Source organism: Myotis yumanensis, unplaced genomic scaffold (genome assembly GCF_028538775.1).
Source record: "Myotis yumanensis isolate MYYU_CA2020_CCGP unplaced genomic scaffold, mMyoYum1.0.hap1 SCAF_1, whole genome shotgun sequence".
NCBI classification, from domain to species: domain Eukaryota; kingdom Metazoa; phylum Chordata; class Mammalia; order Chiroptera; family Vespertilionidae; genus Myotis; species Myotis yumanensis.
Window position 1 is genome coordinate 43,718,787 of NW_027223752.1, and position 27,056 is coordinate 43,745,842.

Genomic DNA, 27,056 nt, shown 5'->3' on the forward strand with positions numbered 1-27,056 from the left:
CCTATAGAGGATAAGTAGGATAAGAAGGTGGATAGTACAGAACTTAGATTGAGAAGATGTGCCATACTGAGTCCAAAGAAAGAAGACTCCGTATTGATCTTTTAACCCATATGCTTGCTAGCAGAAGAGTTAAGGTTACTCCCAGGCAGACGGAACGTTTTATACAAGAAGTATGTCCATGCTTTTCTGAGGAAGGAAAGGTAAATGTAAAGGCATGGGAGAAGGTAGGCCCAAGGAGCCTTATCCTTAACCCCACTGCAGCCTTTCCACCCTGGGAAAGTGCAGGATTGGCAAGCTCTCCCTGGGGTGATAGATCAGGACTCAGGTAATAGCGGAAAGCACCAATCCTACTCTTAAAATGGATACAAGAGAGCATTTGGGGTTTTTCTTTTTAATGCCTGCTTTGGATTGAGTAAATGGTTGATCAACTGAACACTGCCTTCGTGTCATTCCTTCTTCGCCAACTCTGTCCCCACCTATGGGAACCCCTGGACCTGCTGGGGATGGACCCCAACAGCTTCCTATCCCAAACTCATCCTGGCACCTGTAGAAGTCACAGCATAGGGTTCAGTGCCTCCTAGACCTTCTCCCTATACTGCCCCCACCATCTCTGCTGGCTTCCCTAGTTCCTGGGCCAAGGTGAGAAAGTAAAACAAATTTTCTGGTACTGCATCCTAATTAATTTAAGAATATATTTCCTTGCAGATCCCAACTTTGGAATCTGTGAGTTTTATTGAATTATATCATAGTGACATTAGGACCAATCTTGTAAATAAATCCTTAAAAATTACTCCTGCATGAGGCACATATTTATCATTCAGAAAACCAATATGTCCCCCAGGAGAAAACCAACTAAATAATAAACTAAGCATTTTGCTGGCATCTTCCTTCCTATTATCAATAATGCTTACTCTGAGCCCCTTACTACTTCAAGGCCCCTCTCTCTACCACTGGCTTATTAACCTTCCCTCCAAACTCATTTTTTGTCTCCACCATCCTAAAAACACCACCACAACACTATAATTAATTCTTCCTTTCATCATCAAACTGCCAAACTCTCAGGGTTTGAATCCTGCTGCTTGAATCCTGGTTCTTTTCCCACTTATTCTTTGCAATCTGGCCTTTGTACCTCTCCCCCTGGGAACTGCCCCATGCTGCCTCCTCTGCTCTGAGCCTCCCCTGCTAACTCTGATCATGCTCTCTATTCCCTTGAGTATGCTGCTCTGAGACTTCCAACACTCATTCCTCTCTGGACCTCCCTCTGCCTTTACTGTGCAAAACCTTTGCACGGGCCAAAAGGTCAGATGCAAAACAGATATCAAAATAATTCATAATGATACAAACTGTAACTGTACCCACATGTTGGAAGAGAACAGATGGCATTTCCCAGGCTGGGTCTCTATTTCCTGAGTTCGTGATAAGGATGTCTCACAAGGCCAGAGTTCGTGTTCTCTATAACCTGATCTCCAGGCAGTCTGCCTGTACAGTCACTTTCTAGCTTAGGAATACTTCTCAAGATGGACCAGAGTAAATAAGAAAAGTGAAGGGCAATGGCTGGCAAGCTGCAGGTCGGGCATGAGGCCCCTGCCATCCACTTTCAAGCCACGGTTCCCAAAAAAAGGCACATGCAGCTTGTGTAGGACAAGAACCTCCTCTAGACTCTGCCTCCCAATCCCGGGTGCATCTGGCCACTGGCCTCAGCTTGATTTCTTAGTCATGGTTCATGCCTCACCTCTCCTGCAAGGCAGGCATGTGCTCAGCCCATGTCCATGCCAACCTGTCCCCTGGAACATGTGTGTCCAGACTCAGGGACACTTGCAGGTGAGGAAGTGCTGAAGGAAGAGAGGAGTCGGGAGAGTCTTGCTGCTCTCCACATCAACCCCAGGCAGTGACTGACTGCGCCCGCACTGAAACTCCCACAGGACATTTCAGAATCAGACTCTTCTTCCTCCAAAAGCAGGCCAATAAGGCAGCACCAAGGAGCTTCACTTGTCTTCAGAATGCCTGTCACCACCCTTTCCTCATCTCATAGATCATGTCTTCCAACTCCCCTGCTCAGCTAAACCTGGGGTCCAGGGTCCCAGGCACAGAGCCTCAGCCCTCAGGGAGATGGGGCCCAGCCTGCCAGGGAAGAGAGGAGGGATGCCCGAGACAAGTGGTATCTGGGTCACGGCTTCTTAAGAAGCAAAGACCAAGGGTCTGTGACCTACTGAGAGTTGGCTCCGGCAAGAGAGTTCAGGGGGAAGTAGTAAGAATTTATTACTGAAAATATAAAAATAAAAGCTAAGCAGCGTAGGCTAGGATTTTAAAACTCAGTTATGCTCAGAACCTACCAATATGAGAGAAAAGACTATTTCAGGGACTTCAGACACAGGCCCTGGTTTGTTTGGACACACATTTAATATCCTAAGAAAACTGTCTCTGTCTGTTTTTCCTCCGGCTGATTTTACTGCCTTGCTCTTCTCTGGTGACATCTACACCTGGTTCTCTGTTGTTTTTTGCCCCAAACAGTGACCCCCTGGGCTATCCCTAGCACTAACAGGCAAGTCTTCCTAAAATATTGTTGCTGAGCAGATGAAGATCCTAGTCAACTATTTGACTTCAGGTTTTTTATCTCAATGCTCCACAGAACTACACTTCTCCTGGGGAAAGCCAGCACGTATGCATTTGTATGAATTTCTAAATTTTGGTAGCATGGATTTTTCCTCTCACAAAAAGGAAACCATATCTACAACTTCAAAAAATCAAAAAGCCTTTTTAATAGTTCTGACCTGGAATTCAGTCATCTGGCAACATTACCAGCTGGAAATCACAAATTCAAAAATAACATGTTTGTTTAATACTTCTATAATAAAATTTCTCTAAAATTTTGATGTAAGTTAAATGCCTGTCTATTTATATTCACCCAACCATCCACCCCCACAAACTGTATTTCTCACTAGATGTGATATGATTAGAGCTGAAGAAACAGACATCAGTAAAATATGCTCTCTGCCTTAACAAAGTTGTAAAACATACCTAAACATATGTACTGTATAAAATACAAGGTGCCCCATAAGGGATGTGCACTGAGTACTATTTAACCCAGCTGTGGATGTCAGGGGAAAAGCGTTGGCAACTTGAGGGCAGGCTTCACAGGACGTGACACACAGGCCACAACAATGCAGTGACATCTCAACTCAGAGGCGACCTACCAACACAAAAGCCCAATCACATTATGACCCCATGACAACCTTCCTGATGGAGCCAGCCAGTGACTGTACAACTCACATACCATGGTATGTGACAGACCTTCTTTATATGCACTTCCCATTTCACCCTGCATAATAAAAAGATGTGTGTACTCAGGCTTGAGATTTAATAAAAAATAACGTTTACTGCTTCAACAAGTGAAACCACATTTTTTTTAATTGCAGGTGCTTTGTGGCAGTGAAGAACAGAATGAGTACAGTTAGAGCCACTGCCTTGATTTGTGCTAAGGTGCCAGCAGTTTTATCCACCTTTGCTTTTGCACCATTTAAATGCAAATGTCAACACAGAGGGAAGGCAAATGCAATAGTTTCCTAATAGCCCCTCTCCCTTCTACACCTACACCTTCCTGTCAAATGGAAATAGTTCTAATTCTGGGAAATTCTGCCTTACTGATTCCATCAGTCATTCCCCCCACCTCCAATTCATTTTTCACAACTTGGATGTCATACCCTCTGGAAAGCCCTCTCACACTCTCTGAAATCAGGCAAGGGTGCCCTGCTCGGCACTTCTACACACCTGTAAGCGATGGCAAGTAAGGATCCTGAGAATCCCTTCCCCACCGGCGTCTGCCCCCACCGTGGCAGGCACTCAAGACTGACTCCTAACCTGTTAAATCTCTCGCTACCCGACACATGACAACACGGCACTTTGGATGTAGGCACGAATGCCATGCCTGGCATGCAAGAGGTGCCTGGCTTTTATTGCCTATGTGTCTGAAAAAGATGGGAGTTTGCCTTGTGAGTTCTAGTCCTGAATTTCTGACAGTCCCAATGTGCCTGGTATCTGGATAAGGGTCCAGACTCCATCCACAGAGAAGGCAGGGTAGCTATCTCCCCAGGACAGCCTAGCCGTGGTCGGCAAACTGTGGCTCGCGAGCCAAATGCGGCTCATTGGCCCCTTGAGTATGGCTCTTCCTAAGCCTTAGGAGTACCCTAATTAAGTTAATAACAATGTACCTACCTATATAGTTTAAGTTTAAAAAAATTTGGCTCTCAAAAGAAATTTCAATCATTGTACTGTTGATATGTGGCTCTGTTGACTAATGAGTTTGCTGACCACTGACCTAAGGCAACAGGGTCCACTCCTGGCTGGGGCCACTGCTCTGTACTAGTGGACCCTGCTGATGCAGGCACCCTCTATCCTGGACAGACAAGGAGGGGCTCCGCTGACAGACAGCTACACCCCCGCCCCAGCCATTAGCTGGTGCTGAAGCCCACTGGAGTGCCCACTGAACGACACACTGAGGCTCCTACAGCCCTCTACTGCCAGCAGTAACACCACCCCTTTCCCCCAGTGGGTCTAGGTGACATTAAAGCTTAATTGTGCTTTACCCACATTGTGTGAGATTGATTCTATGGAAATACAATATGCAGTAGGAAAATGAACCTGCTCGAAAATCATTCCCTATTCCTAATGCGCCCCAGCACTATCAGGCTCTAATGGGACTTCTGATTTTGTTGCTAGGATCTCCTACTAAACTCTGAATTCCTGAGTGATAGTGAGCATAATATCCCCAGTACTTACCATGTACCTGGAATATAGTAGATGCTCAAAAACTATCTGCTGAGGCACTTAAATGAGATCATGGATATAGAGTTTTTAGGACAGAGACTGGGACACAGTCAGGACCCAAGAGTACAAGCTGTTCTGATTTGGGTATGATGACAATATCAACAATATTAGAGTTCACACAGAGCTTATTCAGTAATTTTTTGCTCTACTGCCCTAACTGGCAATGTGCAAGGAATATTATTTATTAGGATCTAATAATCTTATCATGTGTCTAAGGGCAATAAGAAATGATATAGTTCATGAATCTTCAAACCCTATGTTTGCTCTGCTCTTGGATGGCAATTTTTGTTGTTATTAATTTCCACTGTCTCACTGCAGACTCGCAATTCAATAGCCATGTAATCACTGAAAACTAAGGAACCTCAATTGGTAACCTGTTGAGCACATTTTGATTAGCCACAGCCATCAAGCTTTCTGGCACCGCAAGTCATCCTCAGGTAACACACAGCCAATCCCTCTGAGGACAGTTCCGACAAGTTTAATAAAAGGAGTGGCAGTGATCGTGGAATTTCAGCAAACCCTTGACAGAGTTCCACATCAAAGGCTAACAGCTAGTGTGGGAGGGCCACACACTGAGCGGGAAACTGGTGCTGGATTGATAAAGCACTGGGTAGCAGGAAACAAAAAAAAATGTTCCCGGAGTAAGGGGCAAAGTCATAGAACACTGCATGGGCTAGCAACAAATGCCAAGTTTTTATGTTATTTTAAAACATCTGAAGGGAAACCACTCTGTGTATTCTAGAAGTGTAGAACCACTAGGGGAAAAGTGGCCTTTAGTGGAATATTGGAAACAGAAACATCGCATCCAGCCCAGCATATGAACAGTCGTTTACCGAACTCTGAAATGCCAACACACTGGAGCACTTGGTGTGACCAGGGCAGTGATGTGAAACTGGAAGGAAGCTCTTAAAAGGCTGACATAGTGTAATCTACTTGGGGAGGAGAATGTTGTATGATGAGGACAAGCTGAGAGATTTTTAATAAGAATATAACTTGAAAATTTCCTTGAAAGAGGAATGGAGGGATGATATGCAAATCCACATTCTAATATAATTTGTGTTTATCTCTGATTAACTCTGGTAACAAGTCACAACTAATCCGTTTCAATCAAGTAAAGAGAAGTAATTTGAGGCGCTGATCCTGTAAATCAGAATACCAGAAAGTTCCCGTGGTTGCCATTCATTCTAATAGGGTCACTTCCTCCTGCATCCACCTAGTAAATGAGGTGTGTCACCTCCGTATTCAGCCTTGGCAAAGGGAGCAAACTCCAGAATGGCTGCCACGCTTCCTGCTGGGGAACATTTGCTTGCAAGCTAACTACTATTTGGTACGTTATATATGGTCTTTTCATGCATCAAAGTAATGGTTACTGATGAGAGAAAAAAATCCAATTCTCCAAGACTTCCCTTAAACACCCATGATACTTAGAACAGCCTTTTATTTCAACCGCATTTAATTAACCACTCCCTTTCCTCGCCCTACTACTTTCCAACCCCAAGACACAGCAGCAATACTGAGGTGTCCCTGAACACAGGTGCCTGCCAGCAGCCAGCAGCGGTGCTGGGTACATCCCTGTGGGCATTGCTCCACAAGAGCCACACCTTCAGCTCCACATGAATACTCTTCGAAGGTACAAAGTTTCATTTACTTTCGAAGCTACTGAATACAGACAGTCCTCGGGTTACGTGGGACTCGACATCGTGGTTATGTCGCCATCTCCCATTTATTTATAAAAAAAAGTTCCATCATTTCGACGTATGTACATATATGCTTTATTTTTTATTATTATTTATTTACCACAAGTAAAGGTCAGGAATTGTTATCTTTCTTTTAAATTTTTTTTTACTGTCTCACTTCATTACTGCTGTGTATGTGCTCCATGTGAGTGACGTAGGTGCTTATGTAGGTGGGTTCTGACTTTATCCGTTATGTTATGTCGCCCCATAGGAACAGATCTCCGATGTAACCCGAGGACCTACTGCAGTTTTGCTTTTTAAGTATTCATTTTAAACGTCCATTGAGTCACCACTACCTTTATCTATGCTTCCAAGCTTTTCTCCTTCCTCCGTTACAATGAAAGAGAATTTTACGCTTGCTCAGGCCAGTTTCCTGCCTTCTCCAGGACGCTGCCCAATCATTTATTAGCAACCCCTCCCCCCATATTTTCATCTCCCCTTCCCCACAGGCTCATGACTCTTAGTATTTAAGCACGTTCAAGACTTTTATATTTAAAAATATATGAACAAACCCTTCCTTGCCTCTGTTCCCCCACCAATATCACACTCTTGTTTCCTGTGCAAACTGTGCGAGTTTCCTATGATTGCTCTGTGTCGCCACCTCCCCACCACCTCATAGTCATAGTCCATTTGATCAAATCTGTCCCAACACCACCCCCATCTCTCCATGTGCCAGTGAAATAGCATCCGTTAAGGTCCCTCTGACCCTCACACAGAGAAATCTCGTGGGGCTTTTTCAGTCCTCTCGTTGCTTGACCTCTGCACAGCTTCAGAGCCTGCTGCCCATTCCTCTGGTCTTAAAGCCCCCATTCATTTCCCACCCTCTAAACCAGTGGTTCTCAACCTTCCTAATGCTGCAACCCTTTAATACGGTTCTCATATTGTGGTGACCCCCAATTTCATTGTTACAAATTGAACATAATTAAAGCATAGTGATTAATCACAAAAACAATATGTAATTATATATGTGTTTTCCGATGGTCTTAGGCGACCCCTGTGAAAGGGTCGTTCGACCCCCAAAGGGGTCGCGACCCACAGGTTGAGAACCGCTGCTCTAAACCCTCCCTGGGTACCAGGCCCTTCAAATACACCCAGTCTTCTTGTCAAACAGCTCTCCCCAAGGTGAGCTGTACTCTCTCTTTCTCTACACACCATCTTTATGCCAACAACTCCCTATTTCTACCCAAACCTCACTCTAAGCTCCAAGACACACACATTTCACAGTCTTCTTTCTGACTTGTCTCACAAGAGCCCTAAATTCAGCATATCCAAAACTGAAGTCCTTTCCATCACCTTGCCTGGGTTGCTGCAGCAGCTCCTAACTGACCTCCACCTTTGAAACGTTTGATCATTTCTATAAAGCCAAAGTGATCGCCAATGGGACTGTTCTAAATGGCAATCTGATCCCCTCAGTCCCCTGCTGAAGGGCCCTAGTACCTGCCTGATATTCAGGGCTGACAGCTCCTTTGGGGATTGCAGTCCTGCTGTGGCTCAGGTCTCCAAACCGAACCCCTTCAGCCGCAGGGATCGCTATCATACTCTCTTGCCACAGGCTTTGCACTGGCTTTCTTCATTCCACAATTTCTCCATCCTCCCATCCTGCTCCTCACTTAACAGAGAGGGGAGTTAACTAACTCCCTGTCATTCTTCAGAAGACTCAGTTGAAAAGTAAGTCACTTTCTGTAGAAGCTGATTTTCTCTCCTCTCCAAGTAGAATGGGAGCTCCAGTTATATACAGCCATAATCCCTATCAGGAACCACACCCGTAAGTATTCAGATGACCTTACACCAGACTGCAAGGTCGACTAGGAGGAGGACTGCATCTAACAAAAGCAGGTGCCCAGTGGATCTTTGTTAACCCTTTGCACTCCGAACCATTCTGGACATTGGCTACCAGCTCGACGCTACTTTGTGGCGGAAATGTGCATTTACAGACCCTCGTATTATTTAGTATAATTTTGGAACCAAGTAACGTATTATAATGATATTGGACTTATATGAATTGGGTGACATCGAGGAATGTATATTTGCAAAAAAACCACAATATTTTATTGTTTATAATTTTGTACAGTATGATAAGTTTTGTAACACTCCCCAATATGCATTGCAGGCTGATTAGTGCATGTTTGACAGTAATAAGTGGTTTGACGCCTGCCACCAGGTGTTTTCCTGTTAGAACACACAATGCAGTCCCGTTTTCTTTGTCCCACATCGGGAATATGTAGTTTATTGTTTAATCTATTGTCCGCAGAAGATGTGGATGGACGCGTTCTCAATACACAAAAATCGCCCTTTAATTGGTCAACGAGTGTCTTGACAAACTTGTGGTGTGTCATTGGCGTTTCATTACTTGTTTGTTTTTCGATGCGATACATTATGTATGAGTTTATCACACACATTTCCAACCCCCCAAAAAATAACTTCCTCCACCATTTGAGCGATTTACAGAGGAAACAATACGTCGAAGCGTATTGATCCGCATGATCCGCACCACCCATATTTGCCGTATATTCTAACACCATTTCAGGCTTACTGACTGTTACGATATGTCCACCGCGTAATGTTCTCTGGGTAGATTGTAGGTTTGTGTTATAATAATTGGTGAGCATGGTAATAATTCTTTTATCTTTCCACACAAGAAGCGTAGTATTATTCTTTCTGTATGCAACTGTTTCTTTCCAATTTCTTCTTTGGCATAATTGTTTGTCTCTTTTATTATGCTGTCTACTAATTCTTCAGTAAAATATAATGTGAAATAGTCTATGGGCTCTTTTTTTTTTTTTTTAAATATATTTTATTGATTTTTTACAGAGAGGAAGGGAGAGAGATAGAAAGTTAGAAACATCGATGAGAGAGAAACATCGACCAGCTGCCTCCTGCACATCTCCCACTGGGGATGTGCCCGCAACCCAGGTACATGCCCTTGACCAGAATCGAACCCGGGACCCTTGAGTCCGCAGGCCGACGCTCTATTCACTGAGCCAAACCGGTTTCGGCGTCTATGGGCTCTTTTATGTTACTCGGGACTTGTGGTCCGGCTATTTCTTCGTGTAAATCAAAATTTATCGTGGCTGGAGGAACGTCCGATTCGGTAACATCTTCCCACTCTTCACTTGACGATACGTTGTCATGTTGCCGTGTGTTTTCTTCCGTACTACTATTATTGCTTTCGCTATCTATTCGAACAATTCGTCACCTTCTAGGTTGAACAATATCACTATCACTGCTGTCGTTTTGTTCTACAGTTAGTCTTTCTAACGTGTCTGTATAGAGGTCTATCTGGAGCTCATCTTCACTACTACTTTTGTCATGAGACTCATTCGTGGTTGGACGCTTTGCCATTGTTCTAATAAAAAATATGAATAAATGCATGGGTTGAAAATTTCTAATTGTTATTACTAACTGACAAGATGATATTTACCAAAATAGCTTTCACCAAACAATTTATTCACTAAGAAAAGAATCACTTTTCCGATTTTCTCCTCGTTAGATCTATGTGCACTGCTCGAAGCTTCAAACCAAAATGAGCTCAGCTTTGAAAATCTTTTCCTCCAGATGTAGACTTGTTTATTTGTAATTATATATCTCACTATACAGTGCGCGCTATGTTCGAAAACCGACCTTTCTTCTACAAACTCCCCTTATCACTCTTCTCAAGTGGCATCGCGAAGTGCTCGGACCATCGTGAGCACGCATCTCACGTTCTCGTCCGACACAAAACCCGCTGACATTTCTTGTATATATCTTAGTAATTTTACGATATTTTGATTTAATTTCTTGTGCCATTTCAAGATAAAACTTCAGGGAAACATGCATGTCTCAAAAAGTTGCATTGAAATAACTCAATTCCCCGTAATCACTAATAAACTGCAATGTCCCCTGAGAGGGGACATCCGAGTGATATGCTAGAATTCCGATGTCCCCTGAGAGGGGACAGCGGAGTGCAAAGGGTTAAATAAAGTCAGTAAGTGGCCTCACAAACATCATGTTTTCACTATTTCGCTGCCTTTTTTTTAACTCTGAGAAAAAAAGCATTAATGTTTTTTATAATAAATCAAACAATTCCCAGTGTTTAAAATTTCCCCCAAGTGTTTAAACATTCCAGTTTAACAGCATTTATTAAAATCCTGCATTTGGCTGTCCCACATCTCTAATCTCCTTTAATAGAGAACAGCTTCCCTACCGTGTGTGTGTGTGTGTGTTTGTGTGTGTGTGTTTTCAATTTTTTAGTCTTCCAGGATAGAGATTTCTTGAGTACAGGCCAGGTATCTTGTAAAATGCCCATGATCTATTTGGCTGGCTATTTCTTCATATAAGATTCAGGTTAAAGATATTGTCAAGAATATATCAGATGATATGTTGTGTACTTCTCATAGCATCACATCAGGAGACACAGTGCCCAAAAGTCACAGCTGTGTCCCTACTCAGTCATACTTCAGGTAAGCCCATACTGCAGGAGCCCCACCCCTTCCCTAGACCCAGATTCCAGCCAGCCTTACACTAGAACAGACATCCAAGTACCACCAGACAGAGGAAAGCCTCCGATGAGACAGCCAGCAGGCCTGAAGGGCAACAAGTTCAGAGTGAAGTGAACAAGGGGAGGTTCCAGGAGGGCTGTCTCCACTCACCAAAACAGAAGTGACAGATAACTGATGAGTCAGATGATGCCAAGGAGAGATTTGGAGAGAGGGAGAGAGGAGGTATGAAGCCATTATAGAAAAACTGGTAACTAAGCAAAAAGGAAGCAATTATTAACTGCAGGATTATTCTCATATTTCAGGCAAAATTTCCATATATATATATATTTTTTAATTTTTTATTTATTTTTTTGCTAAAAGGATGGTGTTCTATCTCCTTTTCCTTTCCATTTTCTATAATCATCCCCATTGTTATTTGGTGACCATAAGAGATTATTCTTTTCTAAAGATATAAGACCTTATATCAGTGGTTCTCAACCTTGGCTGCACATTAGAATCACTTGGGAATCTTTTTAAAATCCTGATTTCTGGGCCTCATCCTCTGGAAATTCTGTTTCTTTGTTACTAATGTTGTGGCCCCACCCCATAACAAAGAAACAGAATTTCCGGAGAATGAGGCCCAGAAATCAGGATTTAAAAAGATTCCCAAGTGATTCTAATGTGCAGCCAAGGTTGAGAACCACTGCCTTATACGGTCCCAGTTGGTTAATTTAAGTTGGTTAAGAGTATGGACTTTGCTGATTAGGCACTGTTACTATCAGCTGTGTGACATTGGCAGGTTACCTCATCATCTCTGTGCCTCAGTTTTTTCATCTATTTTATAGATTCTATAAAATAGGGGTAATAGAACTTAACCTCATAGGGTTGTGAGAATAAGATAAGTTGCAACACATCAAGTGCTTAGAACAATACCTAGCACAGAGTAAATGTTCAATATATTTTTGCAATCATAGTGAATATTAGTACTGCTGAAAGCCTGTGGTTAAAAAGCCTGTTTTAACTTTAAAATGAATCAGCAATAAGGACTCAGCTTTTGTAGAAAAATAATACATACTGATTGAGCATAGGCTCTTGGTATTATTGTAAATAATTAGCCAGTGGAATTCTTGGTTAAACATTCCTAACTACATCTTGATAAACCACAGTGCAACTGAGCCACCCCCTAAAATAGCAGAGGGACATTTAGCAGCTCAAAAGCATCACTTCACTTCACCCTATGGTTTCTGGTGGAGCTGGACAATACAATTCAACCAAATTACATAGGGAGGAGGTTTTCTTTCTTTTCATTTCTTTAAAAAAATAACATCTATATGATAGGCCTTTAATAAATGCTGGTTGAATGCATGCAAAATTCGCTGTACACGGGAGCATGAAATTAAAAGGAGTGCCACTGCTATCCTTTTAACAATCTCTAGAACTTTCTTGGATAAATGTCACTGCTGGATGCACTATGGTGCAAGACTCCAGGATGAAAGACTATCTTACATTAAGGCAAAGGCACCGTGCAAGACTATTTAAAGGAAACGGGAAAAATCTGTCACAGGTTCCAGCTCATCTTTCTCTGTATCTCTTACTTTCCTCATAAGTAACAGTCTCGTGGAAAAACGTCCAGCAAATCCAGAGTCATCCTTTGATGGAATATGTGGGCTGTTTACTAATAACAGTCCAAAGATCTAAAATTCAGTACGTATTTCAACACACAGGAATGTATTTTGGTTGAATGGTGGTTTTATTGATAAGGTTACCATCTTTTAATAAGTTTTCTTAGTCATCACTTCCAGTTCTGGATTATACCTTCGAGGGTAAGAATACAGAGTATGGTTGGTATGAAAACAGGCTTAGGCCCTGACTGCTTTGGCTCAGTGGATAGAGCGTCGGCCTGCGGACTGAAGGGTCCCAGGTTTGATTCTGGTCAAGGGCATGTACCTTGGTTGCGGGCACATCCCCAGTAGGGGGTGTGCAGAAGGCAGCTGAACGATATTTCTCTCTTATTGATGTTTCTAACTCTCTATTCCTCTCTGTAAAAAATCAATAAAAACAATAAAAATATATTAGAAAAAAAAGAAAAAGAAAATAGGCTTAGGCATCAGACAGATCAGGTATTAATCTCCAGGCCACTTCTCACCAGCTGTGTGACCTGGAGAGGTTGTTTAATCACTCTGTGCCTCAGAGTCCTTATCTGAAAAATGGAGATGACAAAAGTCCTACTTCATGAGACTGCTGAGAAGAAAAATAAGGAAATATATGAAAATATCTTACACACTATCTGGCAGTCAGTAAGCACGTTATATTTGAGTTCTCATTATTATGGCAGGGTGGTGTGATAGTAGAAAAAAAAAGTAGTTAGAAAACCATTCTGTTTTCCTCAAGTAACAACTATAAATATTTAGAAAATAAATTATGAACTACATTACAAAGGACATAAAGATTTATACTGAGTCCTTGAATTCTGGCTTTAAATCACTGCTCCCTGTTTGGACGAACTCTTTGTTAATCACTTAAACTGCTGACTGCCAGAAAACCTACTTGGTACAGACCTGTGTGTACCAGGTGAGTATGCCACGTGTTGACACACATGTAAGGTAGACTTCTACAATGAAGGTAAACTGCAGGGACACTCAATCAACATCAAGTCACAAAAGATTTCTCAATCACTACCTCGAGAAATACATGGCATGGCCATAAGCAGAACCTGCAATACAGCAGAATTAAATCCCTGGATCCAAGTAAGCTGAGTTCAAGTTATACATAAATATTGGAGAAATAGCTGAGAGGTTGATTTATCCCATGTGTTCAAATATTTATTTTTTGTAATGTTTTTGTTGAATTTTCTTAGAGAGAGAGAAAGTAGGGGGCGGGGAGAGAGAGAAACACCCAATGAGAGAGAGAAACATCTATCAGCTGCCTCCTGCATGCCATCTACTGGGGGGGATTGAGCCTAAAACCTGGGCATGTTCCCTGACAGAAATCAAACCAGGAACCTCCTGGTGCATTGGCAACTGAGCCACACCACCAGGCAAATATTTTAATTTACCAAAACAATTTTTATGTGTCTATAAAACCAATAGGGTTTGGATGTAAATGTATCAAACTGGCCTTTAAACTTAATTGTTTATATGAGGGTTTTCACTCAGACTTGTCAGTTATAAACCTTGGTATTTTGCTAACCACAACCTGAGAAATCAACAGAAAAAAACATAAAGAATTGGGTGAATTAAACAAGATAACTTAAATATAACCTTCCATTTTAATATTCCTGATAACAAAGAATAGTTCTTAATTAAGTCTGGGTAATCTACCATCTGTGATTAGTTGGCCCCTTTCATTCTCATAGTTCTCAGTTCTTTAACTGGATTCCGCCTCAGCAGCAACATAGGAAGATGAGAAATGACCCAGACTAAACTGTCTCTTGTATAAACACAAAATGGAATAGAAGTAAATGGCTTCTATTAGAGCCCAAGCAAAACAGACATTCAACTTCCAAACATGGATATGTGGAGACACTCAGGACAGTCACTAAAGATGACTCAGAACAGCATGCGATTGCTCCCAGGAGGAAAGCAGGAGCAGCAAGGCAGAAACTTCTGGCTCACACATGAGGACAACAAAATCGCTTTTGTTTAGAGAATTACTGTAAAAAGAGGAGAGAAATTTATGTGCTAAAATTGATAAAATTTAAGAAAATAAGTGACACTGGAAAAAAATAAGTGAAGTCATAAGCTGGCTCTTTGAAAATATAAGTAAAATAAGAGATAATAACTAAGCAGAAAAAAAAGGAAAAGAGAAATAAAAAATATGCAATATTAGGAACAGAAAAGGGGATATAATTATAGATATAAATGATCAGAAGAAATGTGTATGTTATGTATAACTTTGTATGCAAAGGGAAGACATTTAAACAAAATGTTAAATTATTAAGCTTGATCAAAAACTAGGTAGAAAATAAAAACCAACTACTAGATGAATATATGTATAGAAACCAATTGCATTCCATTTTACAAACAACAACAAAAACTGTAAAATATAACTTTAAAAAAGATGTATTTTATGGTATCAATGATAACTAATTTTTTAAAAAAATATCGAAGATCTCTATGGAGATAAAATTTAAAAATCATAAAAAGTGACCTAAATAAATAGAAATCATGTTAATGGATAGGAAGATTCAATAATGTACAACTTTCACCCCAAATTAATCTATAAATTATATGCAATTCCCATCAAAACCCTACCATGCCTTTTGAGGAGACCTGGCAATTTGATCCTAAAATTCAGATGGAGAGAAAAAGACCAAGTCAAGACACTCCTAAAAAACAATGTGAGTGGGATGTATCTTACCAAACACTAGGATTTATCATAAACTTGTAGTAATTAAATGTATGGTGTTGGTACAGAGATAAACAGACCAAGGGAGAGAATGAAGAGCTATATATGTGGGTCCACATGCTTATGTAGGAATTTCATATACACTGAGAAAGCTTATGAGAAAGCATATACATCAGAGAAAACTGGGTCAAGCCAGGGAAAAGCAAAATTGGATATTTACTTAGCTTACAACCTACACAAAATAAATTCTACATGGCTTAAAGATCTAACTATGAAACGCAAAACTTTAAAACTTATTAAAAGACAATATCAAAAACAATGTCTATAACATTAGGGTAGGGAAAGATTGTTTAAATGAGACACATGAAAAGCTGCAGAGGTGGGGGAAGGGCTGTGGAGGCAGGAAGACAGATTTATCTGACTGAATTAAAATTAAAACCTTGAAACTTTCAACTTCCTGGATGATGAAGAGAGGAGGTCAACCAAATCCTCTCCCAAAATTCAATGATCAAATTTGAAAATCTCAATTATATGTACAAATGTGAAAAAATAGAAAGTTATATATTGCTGGTAGGAATATAAAATGCTACAAGCACCTTGGAGAGCAATTTGGCAAGAATGACACTGAAGATGAACACATTATGTCTTACTCCATTCTAGATGGTAGGTCTGGAGGAGCTACAGCACATATGCCTGAAGGACACTGCTCTGCCCCATAGTAAAACAGTGTGTGCCTATAAAGCAAAAGGCAAAGAGATCTGTGGAACAGAACACAGAGCCAAAGAGGGCCCAAGGATTATATGAAAATTTAATATCTGGGAACAGTGGCAAGTAAGGTCAGTGAAGAAAAGATAGACTAATCAATAAAGGGTTAGGGCACAACCACTTCTCCTGAAAAATAATACACTTGGACCCCTTACCTCACACCATATAGATAACCTCTCATCCATATAGATTATTTACTCAAATCCCTTCATCACAGTTCTTGGATGTCTCTAATTACCCACCAGTACCCTTTTCATCAAACAGAAATTCCATCTATTACTTTAACCACTCCTGTTAAAATTCTTCCCTCTTTGTCCTGCTTGTCACTCTAACCCAATTTTCTTCTTTTTCCACAGCTGCAGCCAAGCAGCAAAATATTTACACTGGGAAAACAAAGACAAACTAGTGTCACTTTAAATCAGTCTCAACCCTCCAAAGGGCTCTCAACACTACCTTAGCAATTCTGCTTCTTGAATTCGCTTTCCCACTCTACCTCCTACCTCTTTTTTCAAACTTCCTTCCTAGTACTACATTCCCTTTCATCGTGGTGAGAACAAAAACCCATCAGATGGGAGTTCTTTCATCCTTACAGCAAATATGCACACCTGCCTAAAGCTGTGACATTTTCCTTCCCTCTCCTCACATCTACACAGACAATTACATATTTTCTAAGACACATCTGTTTCATTTTCCCCAGGCCCTGTTCCTTCAGTTACACCCTCTCTCTCCTCATCATCAATCTTCCACTTTACTGGATCATCTCCATCAGCATATGCACATGCCCTCCTATCATCTATCTTAAAAAGTAAAAAAGAAATACCTCTCTTGATCCCCAAACCCTTAACTACCCCACCTGTTTTTCTGTTCCCCATCACTGTGCATCTTGGTCAAAGAGTTGCCAAATGTGGGCTCTTCACTTCCTCGTCTCCCAGTTCACTCCTTAGCCCATTCTCAACATTGTTCCCACTACTCTACCAACTTTGCTTTAAAAATTTGTGAACACTCATTTGCAAGCTGTCAAATCTAACAGTTGCTTCTTTTTTTATCTCCATCTTACTGAACCATTCAGTAGCATCTGATGTTGTCAGCTACCCTGCTCTACTTCTAGAGACACTCTACCCCACTTCTACTCTAGAGACACTCCTCTCTTGTCTTCCAGGGTGCCACACTCTTTTGGTTCTCCTCCTAGTTTTCTGCTCACTCCTTGTTGGTCTTTTTCTAAAAATTGGGTTCTCCAGTACTCAGCCTTAAATCTGTCGCCCTTTTCTCTACACTGCTGAGTTCCAGAAACATATCTCCAATTTGTGTCCTCAACCCTTCCACTCAGATTTCACTGGCACCTCAAACTAAACAGGTCCTAAAACAAACTCTTGAATTTCTCCTTAAATTGGCTCTTTTCTGTTGCCTTCCCTTCAGTCAATGGCATTACCATCCATTCAATTACAATTTATTCCTCTTAGTAAGTCCTGTTGTATCTTCCTCAAATTTCTACTGCCACTACCTCCGTTGTATTCGTCAGGGTTCTTCCCCAGGGAAACAGAGCTAGTGTGTGTGTGTGTGTGTGTGTGTGTGTGTGTGTACCTTTTCACCCTTAGGACTTGGCTCATGTGAATATGGAAGCTGGCAAGTCCAAAATCTGCAGAGTAAGCCAGGAGGCTGTAGACCAGGGAAGAGCTGAAGCTGAAATTCAAGTCAGAACACCATCTGCTGAATTCTCTCTTTCTTAGGGGAGGTCAGTCTTTCATTCTATTCATGCCTTCAAGTGATTGGATAAGGCCCACCAGCATTATGAAAAGCAATCTGCTTTAATCAGAGTGCACTAATTAAAATGTTAATCTTATTCAAAAAATATCCTCAAAGAAACATCCAGAATAATGTTTGACCACATATCTGAACTCCATAGCCCAGACAAAATGACACATAAAATTAACCATCTCATTTGTCTAAGCCACCTCATCTTTGGTCAAACCTATTGTAATAGCCTCCAAACTAGTCTCTCTGCTCCCACCTGTACCCTCCATATCAAGAGCAGAAAGCTCTCTTCAGTCATAAACCTATTGCTAACCTCACCCCCAATAGCTTCCTACTGCACTTAGATTAAAACCAAGGCCTCTCACCAAGATTTGAAGGGTCTGTTACTTCCAGACACTCATCTCATCCCAGGTCCAACTCTCTGCTAACCAACTCTGATGTCTGCTGCTGGTTATATTTTTCTCTCTCTCTTTGCAAGGCTAAATTCTATATACTGTATTGCCCCCCCCCCCTTCATAACTCAGCATAACTTAAGCCCGTATCCCTGGACTGCACAGTATTCCTCATCATTGTTTGTTTCATGAGCACATATAAAAGTTAAATATTTGTTTGGTTACTTATATATTGCCTGACTCTGCTACTATAATCTCCATTAGTGCATGGACCATGTCTGTTTTTATCATCCCAGTGCAGAGCCCAGGGCCTGACAAATAGGAGATGCTCAAGCAATATCAATTTTAAAAGATTTAAATGGAAGAAATATCTAAATATAAAAGTATTTAAAAATAGGAGAAGATATGAATCTTGGGATAATAAGTATTTCTTAAGCAAAACAGGAAACTTACAAATCATAAGTGAAAAAAAATTCCAGATATAATTACATCAAGGTTAAAAAACAAATCTCAATTATGGAATTAGACATCATGAACAAAGTTAAAACACAAAGAAAATATATGCAATATGTATAACAAAGAGGTCTTAAAATTTTTAAATTTAACAATATAATTCAAAAATAGGCAAGGATTTTAAACATTAGATAGTTAATAAATGCCAGGAAATTAAGCAAATTTCCTATCTTAACTGACAAAAATTAAACATTTTTTACAAAAATGAAAAATCTTTTTAAAAGGTTGAAAATAATGACTTAAAAATAGTTCACATGGGCAGTAGTGTAATTACAGCAGTAGGCCAGACAGCATCAGCAAGAGAAAGGAATGCAGGAAAGCAAGGGCCTGACGGTTTTTTTCTTACAGCCACATCTGCAATGTATCTAGTTTGTTTGAAGTACAGGATTACACATTTTCCAAAGCAAAGATCACCAACCGAGAGACAGTGACATAATTACAGTCTCTTCACCAGATAGCAAGTTATCAAGGACTAAAATTTTCTGAGGCTCAAATTTCTCAGTAAACACAGACTCCGAAGTACCTTCTTCAGAAATGAATGCCAAAAACATTAGTTTCAGGATTCACAATTAGTATGCCCTTATATGCTTTGGAAGAAACAGATACAGTTATTTAAAGGAAAGAAATTACTCCTAAGGAATCTTTTGCTTCTCTCTAGCTTTAAATTTCACTTGGTATTAATTCTATTTACAGAATATAACCTCTACCATCCTGGAAATTGTACTTAAAAATCACAGTTAATATTTTAAATATTTCTGTGTTCTATTTTCCTCATCTATTAAGATAATTACCTAATTCTATCCCAGCCCATCCCCGGCTCCCACACTGGTAATCATACATTGACATCTTGAAGTCACATAAAAGATATATTCCACCAACTGAGAAGACATTTGTAGAAATGGCCCTCTGTCCGGAGCACCATTCACATTCTGCCTGACGACACATGCAAAGCACAGCTCGTGTTGGTCCTCAGCCTCCAATAATGGCATCTAAAACTACCAGCTGGACAGATTAGGCTTTTTGACATTTATTTCACATTTTCCCTCAGCTTTATTGAGATATGATTGTCATGTAAATTGTTTAAGTTTAAGGTGTACAACATGTTGGCTTGATACACTTATATATTGCAAATGATTATCACCATATCATTAGCTAACACCTTCATCATGTCACATAATTGCCATTTCTTTTTTGTGGTAAGAATACTTAAGATCTACTCTCTTAGCAACTTTCTATAATCACCATGCTGTAACGAGATCCCTAGAACTTATAACCGAAAGTTTGTACTCTTTGACAAACATCTCCCCATTTCCCCACCTTCCATCCCCGGGGAACCACCACTCTAGTCTGTTTCTATGAGTTTGGCTTATTTATATTCCACATAGAAATAATATAGATTACTTGTCTTTATCTGACTTATTTCACCGAACATAATGTACTCATGGTTTATCCTTGCTGTGGCAAAGGGCAAGATGTTCTTTTTTCTCATGACTGAATGATATTCCATCGTATATACATATAGACCCCATCTTTATCTATTCATTTACTAAGAGACACTTAGGTTGTTTCCTATCTTGGCTATTGTAAATAATGCTGCAATGAACACAGAGTGCCGATATCTCTTAGAGATCCTTTGAATATATACCCAAAAATGGGATTGCTGGATCATGTGGCAGTTTTACTTAACATTTTTAAGAAAAATCCATACTGTTTTCCAGGGGCTGCACCAATTTACAATCCCACCAACAGTGCACAAGGGTTTTCTGTCCTCCACATCCTTGCCTCTTATCTTCTTGATGATAGCCATTTTAACAGGTGTGAGGTGGTATCTCACTGTTGTTTTTACTTGGTTTATCTGATGATCAGTGATGATGATCACCTTTTCATGTACCTGTTGGCCACTGGATGTCTTCTTTGGAAAAATGTCTACAGTTCCTCTACCCATTTTTTAATTAGATTGATTTGTTGCCATTGTTACTATTGCATTGTGTAAGTTTCTTATACATTTTGAATATAAGCCCTTTATCAGATATATGATATTTTCTATCATTCCACAGGCTGATTCTTCATGTTGTTTCCTTTGCTGTGCAGAAGATTTTTAATTTGATATAGTCCCACTTATTGTCTTTATTTTTGGTGTCAAATCCAATAAATCATTGCTGAGACCCACATCAAGGAGCTTACTTACCCCTTGTATTTCCTCCTAAAAACTTTATGTTTTTTGAATCTCACATTGAAGTATTTAATTCATTTTGAGTTGATTTTTATGTATGGTGTAAGACAGGAAGCCAGTTACATCCTGTTGCATGTGGCTGTCCAGTTTTCCCAACACTGTTTACTGAAGAGACTATCCTCTCCCAAGTACTCTTGGTTTCTTCGTTGTAAATTAATTAGTCACATATGCATGGGTTTATTTCTGATCTGGGCTTTCCATTCTGTTCAGTTGATCTATGTGTCTGTTGTTTTCTTTCTTTCTTTCTTTCTTTTTTTTTTTAAATCTTCACTGGAAGATTTTCACATTGATTTTTGAGAGAGTCGAAGGGAGGGGGGAAGGGGAGAGGAGAGAGAGAAAAGCATTGATGTGAGAGAGCCCACATCAATTGGTTGCCTCCCACATGCACCCCAAACAGGGTGGGGAACCTGCAGCACAGGTACGTGCCCTTGACCAGAATCAAACCTGTGACCCTTGGGTTCACGGGCTGACACTCTAACCATTGAACCACACTGGCAAGGGCTGTGTCTGTTTTTATGTCAATACCATCTGTTCTGATTACTGCAGCTTTGTAATATAGTTTGCAATCACGATGTGTAATGCCTCCAGCTTTGTTCTTCATTCTCAAAATTGCTTTGGCTCTTCGAAGACTTTTGTGATTCCTTATGAATTTTAGGATTTTCTATTTCTGTAAAAAATGCCTTTGGAATTTTGACTAGGGATTGCACTAAATCTGTAGTTTGCTTTTGGATCTGACTCACATTTAAACAACCAAAACAATCCCCGTGGAACCACTCCATCTAAGAAATGGTGGACTACAAACCAAACAGCAAAGGTGGGACGTTTCTTCTGATGAGTGGTTGTAGTATTCTAATGTAGGAGGTGGTGGCACTCAGAGGAAAGGTATACCCAACACATTTCATGAGTGCCGATTTTCATAAATGAAAGTACCTCCACTGACACTAAAGCCTTTAGCTAAATTGTTGAAAGGTCTTTCACACTGTAATTCTGTTTTATGGCAGTTAAAATGCCCAAGTAGCTTTGTAACTGCCTTAGCGAACAGATGCTGTTGAAACCTGCTTCAACTTCAAACCAGATGTGAGGTGACAACGGCTGATGCCGCGGGAGTGCCAAAGACAACAGAGAAGTGGCACCCTCAGCAGAGCGCTACCCACGGGAAGGTGAAGCACAGCCTCCCTCGGTACACCCATGTCCCTAAGTAGAAGATGAGGGGATGGGGAAGGGTAAGAAGCAAACATAAAGACACAACATTACAAGTGAACGATGAGAAGACTGAGTCCCAACAGACTTTTAGAAACATGTCTATTTTCTAGGCGTGGGGTCTCCTTTACAGAGATTGTTACAAAAAAAATACCAAAAAGGAATTTTCATTTTTTAGACTTATTTGTCTCTGGCTTGCATGCATCCTTCCACCTGCATGGATGCCTAAAAACATTTTTATTGAAAGCAATATATATATATATATATATATATATATATATATATATATATATGGCATTAAATTAATGAGCATCCGGTTTACAGCTTTAGATTTAATTCTCATCAGTAGGAAGTAAACTCTCCTGCATTCATTAGGACCATCACACCACACACTGAGTGCCGGGATATCTGAACTCCACACAGCTGGCCCTTGAATTCTAATAACAGAACCAACAGTAAGTCCTTATTTTCACGTACGTGAAGGACAAGATCATAAACATACTAATCCCCTACAATTCCCCACTGGCTGAATTTTGAATGCCAGAAATTTTGTCTTTGCCCTTCCCATGGCTAGAGGAGAAAGGGATGCTGGGAAGCGAAGGGGGACACTCTGTGAAAATGGCACGTGCCAGTGTTGCGACTTGGGGCCATATCTCGTACATGACAGAGAATGATTCAACCTTTCAACTGGATGAGTGATGTCACTGAGCAGACGTGACAATATGAACGAGAGGTAGCTTCACATTACCTTAAAAGCATATTTAACACCTGAGTTATATCTAATAGGCATGAAGAGACTGTGACCTGAACTGTGGGAAATCTATAGACAGGTTTTTCCATCCGTCCTTTCAAGAACCACTGCAAGTGTCTGAGCAAGGGACTGCAATGGAGTTGGGGAGGAGGGGACATGGGGTCAATGCATATGTAGATTCCAAAGGATCTGGGACTCTCTGGAGGTAGGGGTGCATTAAGGGAAAGAAAAAGTTAAGCATAACAACAAGGGTCTTACTTAGACTACAAGGCAGGTGGTGATGGGACTATAAGGAAAGACAGGAAGTACAGGAGAGTTGGCTGGAGAGAAGCAGGTTTGGGAACAGGGTGCGGAGACAGAAACAGAGATTCTGCTCTGGGAGGGAGAGAGGCAGGACACACTGGAAACACAACCACTGCAGTGGGAATGCTCATGGTCAGTGAGGCGATAAAAACATCTTCACTCAGCTGTGTTTTTATAGATGCTTTTTGCAGCATACGAGTCCACAAAGTTCAGAAACAGTGACACTTTGACAAAAAAAAAAAAAGCAAGGTGGTAAAGACTTTTACCAACTTCCCAAACCAAATAAGAATTCAACAACAAAAATACTAATAGAATTAAGTGCCTTCAGCTCAAGCTAGGCAAGCAATCCTAGAGAGGTCCTATAACTCAGTTTTACTTTTTAAATAACTTCTAGTTTTTAATTATAAAAAAGATAAAAATATGAATAAAATGGCAATAAATAAGTATCTATCACAACAATTGAATCTAAAAACAAAATAAATGAACAAGCACACCAGAAACAGATTCACTCACAGATGCAGAGAACACTTTGAGGGTGGCCAGATGGCAGGGCTTTGGGGGATGGTTGGAAGAGGTGAAGGGATTAAGTACAAATTGGCAGCTACAGAATAGTCAGGGGGATGTAAAGCAGGCCTCAGTTTTCATACTGGGAAAAGTAACCAGGTGGAACTACAGTCTTCCTAATGTAACACAGAAAAACCGGGGCAAACCATACACCCTTTCGTTTTAATAAAAAAGGGAAGCTGACTTACCTTTTGAAATCTCATATTAACTTAAAATATATTTTGAAACTGAAAATTCCTATTCTTTATCAAAAGTGTGTTTTAAAAGTCAGAAACTCAATACAATGTTCAAAGAATACCTGTCATTAACCTATTTGGGATTAACTCATATGCACTTTTAACCTAGAAACTAAGTGTAATTCAATTGCATGTATCATCACAGGAAATGTTTTGCTGATTTAAATTGTTTCCAGTCTGTTCTGGTATGTATGACTACAGGTTTGTTTGCAACTCCTTCCCTCCTCCTTTTCCATTCTTAGATTTGAGAGAAATTTTTTTCTTCAGAAATATCTTTGTTGCTCCTTTTCCTTCTCCACCACCCAAGCTCCTGCCCCCTCCCCCAATACTGCTTTTTTTTTTTATCATATGAAATTAGTAATGACTGCCAAAATCAAGGCTTTGGCAGAATGAATTCATTCTTTCAGATTAGATAATGGGTTAAGTTCAAAAAAGAGGGAGTTCCAACTGACTAGGGCAGTGGTCTGCAAACTGCAGCTCGTGAGCCACATGCGGCTCTTTGGCCCCTTGAGTGTGGCCACGAAGTTTCAATAGCACTGTACGTGTGCGCCCACACGTGGTATTATTTTGTGGAAGAGCCACACTCAAGGGGCTGCAGTTTGCCAACCACTGGACTAGGGCAACAGAAAGTCGGTGCTGTTCCAGTCCTCACCCCCGTCGGGAGGTCTCTCTCCACCATCTGTCCTGGGTTGGCGGGGACAGAACGTCTTACGGGTGCCTCGAACCCTGGGAAGAAAGAAGCTCTGAGAACTGAGACCAGAGCTGCGACCAGCTCTTCTTAATGTGGCCAAAGAGAGATCTATCCCATACTGAAAGTCAGTATGTAAGGCACCCCCTGTCTCCCCAAAGCCCGGGTTTGAGCCATGGTGTCTGCAAAGCAGCACTGGGTCACTGAAGAAGAGGGAACCGTCAGAGAGCCCGATATCAACTCACTCTGCCGCTCTGCCTACCAGAGCACCGGGCAATGCAGCTTTTAAAATAAAGATTAATCAGCTGAGAAACTTTCTTAACTATGATTTCCCCTCAAGTCTCTATTCTGTGACACAGAAGAAGAAAAAATAGGATCAATGTAAGAGAGGGAAGAAGGAAGGGGTGGAAGGAGGGAGGGAGGGAGGAGAGAGATACCCAATTTATTATGAGCTGTAATAATAATCATGGTTAACACTGAGTGAGCATTTACAATGTGCTCGGCGCCATTCGAAAAACTGAGGACTTTACATTGCATCCACTCTCTATTTCAACTTATGAGTTGATTTATATTATTTTCAGTCACTTGAGAGATGAAAAAACTGGCTGTCACTGGCCAAAGGAGTGCGAGGATTTCACCAAGGGAATCAGTCCAGAGCCTGCCCCTGACACCAGACTCCATCCTGACTGGAGCTTCATCTAAATCAGTGGGCCTTGCAAGCTGATCCTGCCCCCCAGGGGTAACACCTAGCAACTTCTGCAGACATCTTTGGCTGTCACACTGGGAGCAGGGGTGCTATTGGCACCAAGTGGGCAGAGACCAGGACATGCCACAGTGTACAGCACTGCCCCACAACAAAGAATGATCCAGCCAAACAGCAGTGCCAAGGCTGAGAAACCCTGGCCTTCCCGATAATCTGTCTCTGAACCACTGTTAATCTGACAGTTTAGGGAGTAATGAAGAACAAGAAACATACAACACTAGAAATACATCCGTGTAATAAAACACTAAGTGGAAGAAAATTCAGTAAATAGGAGCTATTTTTTTTTCATCCTCACCATCAGTTGCCTCCAGCAGGTGCCCCACCTGGGAATCAAACCCACAACCTTTTGGTGTACAAAATGACACTCCAACTAACTAAGCACCCAGGCCAAGGTTCGGTGCTTTCTTATTCAATTTTTCAAAAACAAATAAAAGTAACTTTCCTTTAAATAGAAACAAAATTGTTTATCTTTTCAAAGAACTAGCTCTTGGTTTTATTGATCTTTTGCATTGTTTTTTCAGTCTCAGTGTCATTTATTTCTGCTCTGATCTTTATTATTTCCTTCCTTCTATTTACTCTGGACTTTTCTTATTGTTCTCTTTCTAATTTTTTAAGTTGCATGGTTAGATAGTCTTCTCAATTCACTGATTATGTTTATGCTGAGCAAAAATTGCTATACTAGAGGGGTACAGAGTGACTTTCAAAACACCATATGATTCTATCCCATCTTTCAATTGCCTTGTGAGGTAACTAAAAGAACACTTAGTAATGACCATGAGCCCACTCTGGCCAGGAGGCATGTATCATATGTACTGTCCATACTGTCTAAACCTCACAGCTGAAAGGGCTGTTCCACCCAGAGGGGCTCTGTGTGGAACAGCCCCTTGTCCTGGTCACATGATTAGCAAAGGAAAGAGCCAAGACTCACTCCAGTTAGGTTCATCTGACATCAGAGTCTGTGTTCTTCCTGCCTCCAACATCACAAATGATCTTCCCTATTTCACAAATGTGAATACTGAGAAAAATGTGGCATGCAGGCCCCTAGCTGTAACACAGGTATTTGTTTTTCAGGAGAGGAAAACAACATACCATAAAATTCAAAGTTCAGTGTAAAATTAGAGTGCTTCACTGAAATGTTCAATTCTATAATTACTGTCTTAGCAGGCAAATCAGTTTTCTAAGTGAGGTTACATTTTTAACTTGTGCAATAAGTAATTAGATTTTTAAAGTACTATAAGCTATAAATGTGCATGCTGGTAGCTATTACTAACTCTGTTTATTTTGACTTCATATCCTAACGTAAAATAGCTAACTTTAAAAATAACTTTAATAATTTACAAAAACTTAACTGAAGTTTTAGTGTGATTAAAACTGTAAAGCATACTGGACAACAAGACAAATTCACATGATGTAATACTATCCAGTAATGAACAACCTATACTACAGACCCAATTTTTATGAAGTACAAAAACTATACAGCATTGGGTCATAATGACAGGTAACTGATCAGTGTGGATGGGAAAGTGTCAGGG

General features: G+C 40.6%; 1 protein-coding gene across 4 annotated transcripts in view; it reads right to left on the reverse strand.

The window, feature by feature from the left end:
• Positions 1-27,056, reverse strand: part of PELI2 (pellino E3 ubiquitin protein ligase family member 2) — a 176,291-nt gene that overhangs the window by 74,083 nt on the left and 75,152 nt on the right. The window lies entirely within an intron of this gene.